This window comes from Tenrec ecaudatus, chromosome 13 (assembly GCF_050624435.1).
Source record: "Tenrec ecaudatus isolate mTenEca1 chromosome 13, mTenEca1.hap1, whole genome shotgun sequence".
NCBI classification, from domain to species: domain Eukaryota; kingdom Metazoa; phylum Chordata; class Mammalia; order Afrosoricida; family Tenrecidae; genus Tenrec; species Tenrec ecaudatus.
The window spans coordinates 134,584,646-134,590,224 of NC_134542.1; the positions used below are offsets into that span (position 1 = coordinate 134,584,646).

The window sequence follows — 5,579 nt, forward strand, 5'->3', positions numbered from 1 at the left end:
ACATATCCGACCTCTGGAGTTGTTTTGAGAAAGAGTTGACTCATTGGCAGTCAGTTTGGTTTTGATTTTTAAAACTCTTAGCTTAGGGTCCCACCCCCATGAATAATCTTTAGTCTCTAAGCATTTGCCTAGTGTACAGACTTGATATATATGCAGCAAACAAGATTTGTCTTTTTGTGTTTGACTTATCTCCATATGCGTGTTTTTTCAAAACTAATCCATGTTAGAGCATGTGACAGAATGTCATTTCCCTTTATGTCTCAATGGTATTTTCCCTTGTTTGCATATGCCACATTTTGTTTATCCATTCTTATTGATGAACACAGGTTATTTTGGCTATCGAGAGTAATTCTTCAAGGACCATGGGGGTACTGAATAATTGGCTTTTAATATTCAGGTGAAAATACTTGTAAAAGTATCAAAAATATCAGTGTCATACTTTATATGAAAAATATTGATTTATCTAATGTGGGATGGAGCGCAGTGAACTTACTATTTTTTTTTAACTAGCTTTTAAGGTTCCGGTGTCATTGCAAGGATGTTTCTTCTTTGGTTTTGTTTCATTACCTCCCACCTAGTTTGTCTTCTTCATATCTCTGTCTGATGTTTTTGACTCTTGGTCTTTCTCCATGGTCCCTTTACTTTCCTTATAAGAATTTTCCTGGCCTCCCCATCCACCCAGTTTCATAAGGTTACTTTAAATGAAAATGCAAAACAGAAACAACAGACCCAAGCATATTTGGTGCAAAATGAAGGAAAACCACCCAAGGATGATTATTGAGAACATTTGTAGGAATATGCCTCTTATTGTGAATGTGCCGTTCCTTTTTTATCAAAATGATCCTACTGAATGCACTCTTTGCGAGCCTCAGTATTTCAGACTATGTTATCTAGGATACCCATGATAAAAAAGGAATCTTTTACTCATATTTTGAGTCTTACATTTTGAATAACTGTATACCATTTTTATATGCACCATGTTTCCTTATATTGATCTCTTGTTCTTTAGTGTTGGTGCATTTGAAACTAGCATCCTTGTTTATATGTTTTTATAATTCTAGTATATATCAACCACTATTGGTGGGCAAGAGAGCAAAGAGAGATAATCAGCAATGCCCTACCAGGGGTCCTCAAACTTTTTAATCAGGGGGCCAGTTCACTGTCCTTCAGGCCCATTGGAGGGCTGGACTATAGTTTTTTTAAAAAACAAAACAAAACATGAACAGATTCCTATGCACACTGCACATATCTTATTTTGAAGTAAAAAAACAAAACAGGGCGAAAACACCAGGCAGGCCGGATAAATGTCTTTGGTGGGCCGCATGTGGCCCCCAGGCCATGGTTTGAGGATGCCTGGTTAATCTATTGTATCACCAGGATTCCTTATCATTAAAAAGGGATTTTTTTAAAAAAAAGATATTTTAAAAGGGATTGAAAATAAAAATCAAACCCACTGCCACCCAATTGACTTATAATAGTGCAGGCCAGAGGGCAACTGCTGTTCCTCAAGGGTTTCTCAGACTGTAACTCTATGGGAGAAGGCAGCTTCACCTGTCACCCCTGCATTGACTAGTGGGGTTGAACCACTGACCTTGGCATTAAGAACATCACCAGGGTTCCTTAGACCTTAATCACCACTAAATAAATATTTATGTCCAACCATCCAACACATCATCATTTTGTGGCCCGTGGGCCATAGTTTGAAGACCCCTGCAAGAGCTTTTAATTCCTTGTGGTGCGAATGGTCTGCATTCAGATACTAACTTAATGTTTGGCAGTTCAACTGCAGCAGTGCTGTGGAAAGATGATGATGATGCTTTTGGTAAAGGTGATCTGCTTTCTGTAAAGTTTTCAGCCAAGAAATCTCTCTGTGGAGCACTTTTATTCTGTAACACATCGGTCAACAAAAGTTGGAATTTATCTGATTTTCTTTTCTATATATGTTTTTCTTTTTTAAAATTAGTGGTCATTAGGTTTTACTGTTACTGGTAAAAATAAATAAGTAAACTCATCATGTCCTATAAGCTGAGTCTTAACAAAGAAAACGATATGGAATTCAAAGCCTTTTGCTCAGATTAGAAAATAGCCACTGGCAAAACTGGAGTGTTTCATCTGCTTCAGGTATCCAAATTTCCCTGGATCCGCGCCGGAAATGTCGGCAGGCAGGTCTGTTCTCTCAGAGTGGTACTTACCACGGACCCTTGTTAGTTTTACTTTCAATTTTGCACGGATATATGCTTTTGGAAAATCATATAAAAAGAATATCTAGAAAAATGAAACAAAACTAACATACAAATTCCAAGCCTGTAAGTTTTTGTATTACTGGATTCAAGAGTCATAAAATTTAATTGACAATTTGCCATAAATATTTTAAAAACTTGCTTTCAACTTTTATGCTCAATTTCATAGCTAGCTGACTAACAGTTTACAGCTCAGCACTGATTTGAGCAGCATTGGTTTAGAGCATCTTCATAAAGGGATAAATGAGATGCACCCAATATTTTTGTGGGGAAAAGTAGCCTCAAACCAAGAGATAAAAGAAGAGTAAAATCAAAATAATTATTTTTGATGATTAATTAACATAGCATAAACCAGAACCAAACTTACTGCCATTGGTCAATGCTGATTCATTATGACGCTATAGGACAAAGTAGAACCGTTTCCATGAATTTGTGAAACTACAACTCTTTATGTGAGTACAACACCAATTGTCAAGAAAAATGCTAAAAGCACCCAGAGCTGGGAAGCACATGACCTGCAACTGGAATGGTACAGAGAAGATAGCACAAGAGTGAGCTGCCATGGCCCGTCTGCCCCCGCACAGCGGGGAGAAAGGGGGCACGCCAGGGCAGCAAGGGGAGCAAAGTAATCAAGTCCCTGAGGAATCCTGAAAACAGACTTCTAACTCTGGAGACAGGGATTGGCACCTCATCAGACCCGATTGGAAAACACTCATAAGGGTCTGCAGAGAGACCTAGAACTATCCATCGTTTTTATTGTTTATTTGTTTTTCCTTTCTCCCTAGGTCTATCTAAATAAGATAGGCAGGACAAAGAATCTGGAGGTGAAGCAAACCAGACCGCTGGTTCTGAGGGACATAGGAGAGGATGGGGTGGGGAGGGGAAGTGTGGAGTCAACAAACTCAGGAATGAGGGAACAAGAGGTCTAAAGACGATGGCGAGGAGGCCTGGTGGGGTTAGGTCAAGTGCAATCTATCCAAGAGGAATTACAGAGAGCCAAGTGGAGGATGGGCATGATAATGGGACTGGAGGAAGGTAAAAAGAAATAGAGGAAAGAATTAAGAAGCCAAGCTATTTATAGAGATATAGCTATAGGCATGTATATATGGAAATATATTAATTTATAATGAAAGAGATAGAGGCCAATGTACATATATTGTATGTTAAGTATTAAGATAGCAAATCGACTTTGGGCATCTACTCGAGGCCTCCCTAAACACATGAACACTTTGCTCTAATAACCTGGCTTACTGTGATACTCACCTTCCTAACATGATCACTCAAGATAAAATGGGTGTATAAGCAAACGTGGTGAAGGCTATCAAAAGATATAGCATCTGTAGACTTAAAGGTGTGAAGTTACACAAGCAGACATCTAGCAAGGATGCAAAGAAGCCCACATGGAAGAAGCACACCAGCCTGTGTGATTATGAGGTGCCCATGGGATCAGGTATCAAAAGACCCAAAACAATCACATCGATGTGAATAAGGGGTGGTGGCAGAATGGAAACCCAAAGCCCATTTGTGGACAATTGGACATCCACCCACACAAGTGTTACAAGGAAGGGACAATTCAACCAGGGTGGAGTCTAGCACCGACACATCATTCCTCTAGCTCCTGAATGCTTCCTTCCTCCACTACCATGACCCAGGTCTACCTTACAAATCCAGCGAGGCTGGAGTACAGACCTTGGTACAGAGAAGAGCTCTTGACACATGGAATTCAGGACAGATAAAACCCTCAGGAACATCATGAGAGTAGGGGCAAGGAAGGGGAGGGGGCTGCGAAAGGGAGAACCCATCACAAGGTTCGATACACAGCTCATCCCCCATGGTGGAGAAAAACAGAAACGTGGGTGAAGGGAGACACTGGAGAGTGTAAGACATGAAATAACAACAATAGTATATAATTGATCAAGGACTCACAGGTGGGAGGGTGGGCGGAGAGGGAGAGGATAAATGAGAAGCTGATACCGAAGGCTCAAGTAGAAAGAATGTTTTACAAATGTTGATGGCAACATATGTACAAGAGTGTTTAATACATTGAGGTCTATCCCGATGGGGCCTTGTCTGTAGACCCAGATCGTTGGAAACACCTCACAGAGTAACTGTGATTTGCTTTACTCTCAGAACTGCTATTGGTTGGATCTGTGAGGAAGAACTGCAAGACAAACGTGTAGATAGTAGGAACAGTCTAATACTTGGTTTTGATTCTAGGTATTGGTGTAAATCTGCACATTTCCTAGGGACTGCAAGGGATTCAACTAAATGTTCAGGATATCTGAAATTGAGAGGAAGGGCAGAATGAATCGGAGCCAAAGATGGTCCTGAAGAGAATAACAAGTTTCAGGCATGAAATGTTTGACATTTGTCCATAATGGAGGTTAAAGTGTGGTGTAACCAGAAGAATTGACAGATCTGTGATTAATGCCTACTGGACGACAGTGGCGCCTTGAAAAGGGCTACCTTGAAGATGAACTTTTACAAGATTTTGAGCAACTAAATAGCAACAGATGGATGACAAAGACATGTAAAACTCATTAAATAAAATTTATAAAAAATGTTTTAAAAAAAAGAGTGTTTAATACAACCGAATGATGGACTGCCATAAAATTTATGAGGCCGCCAATAAAAAAATTACTAAAAATTAAAAAAAAGAATGGCATGCCAAGGAACTTCTATATATTTTTGGACATTTTCATTCTTGATCCGCATAATGGCTTCAGAAGGGCTTTCCTTTACCACTACTTATGAAATATATGTTTTATGTGTTTTTGTATATTTCATGGAATACCTGGTGGTCCAGATGGTGAAAACACTGGGTTTCTAACAGAAAGGTTGGTGGTTTGAATCCAGCTAGAGGTGGCTCAGAAGAAATGCCAATGGCAATTGGCACCCCCTCAGAGTTAGTTAGTTAGTTAGTTAGTTCGCTGTGGGTTGGAATTTACTCAGAGCCAGCTGGCACTTCATATTTGATATTCAAACAAAAGCAACCACGTCGTCCAAACACACATCAATCAGCCGATGCTTTCTAGGCTGAAAATCACAAACCCGTTCAGATCAACACCCCTAAATGCAGCTAAATGACGGGAAGGTACTTGGAAATTACTTTGACAATTTATATACAAGGGTATAATTTTTGTGTCTGAACGTCCTTTCAATAAATATCCTTAAAGAAAGGAGCCAATACTTACTGCCCTTACAGAAGATAAATGTCCGGTAGAAATGGAAGCAGACCAACGTCTTATTTTTCACTAGTAGAAGACAAAGCTTATTATTCTTAAGGCATAGCCGTGGCTTACATCTCAATTCATGGAAGAGGGGATGAGAAAGGACAGG

General features: G+C 39.6%; 1 non-coding gene across 1 annotated transcript; it reads left to right on the forward strand.

The window, feature by feature from the left end:
- The first annotated feature begins 4,282 nt into the window (after positions 1-4,282).
- Positions 4,283-4,414, forward strand: LOC142425249 (small nucleolar RNA SNORA18). Its single transcript, XR_012779598.1, has one exon. It is a non-coding gene; the product is annotated as a small nucleolar RNA SNORA18 (small nucleolar RNA).
- The last annotated feature ends 1,165 nt before the right edge of the window (positions 4,415-5,579 follow it).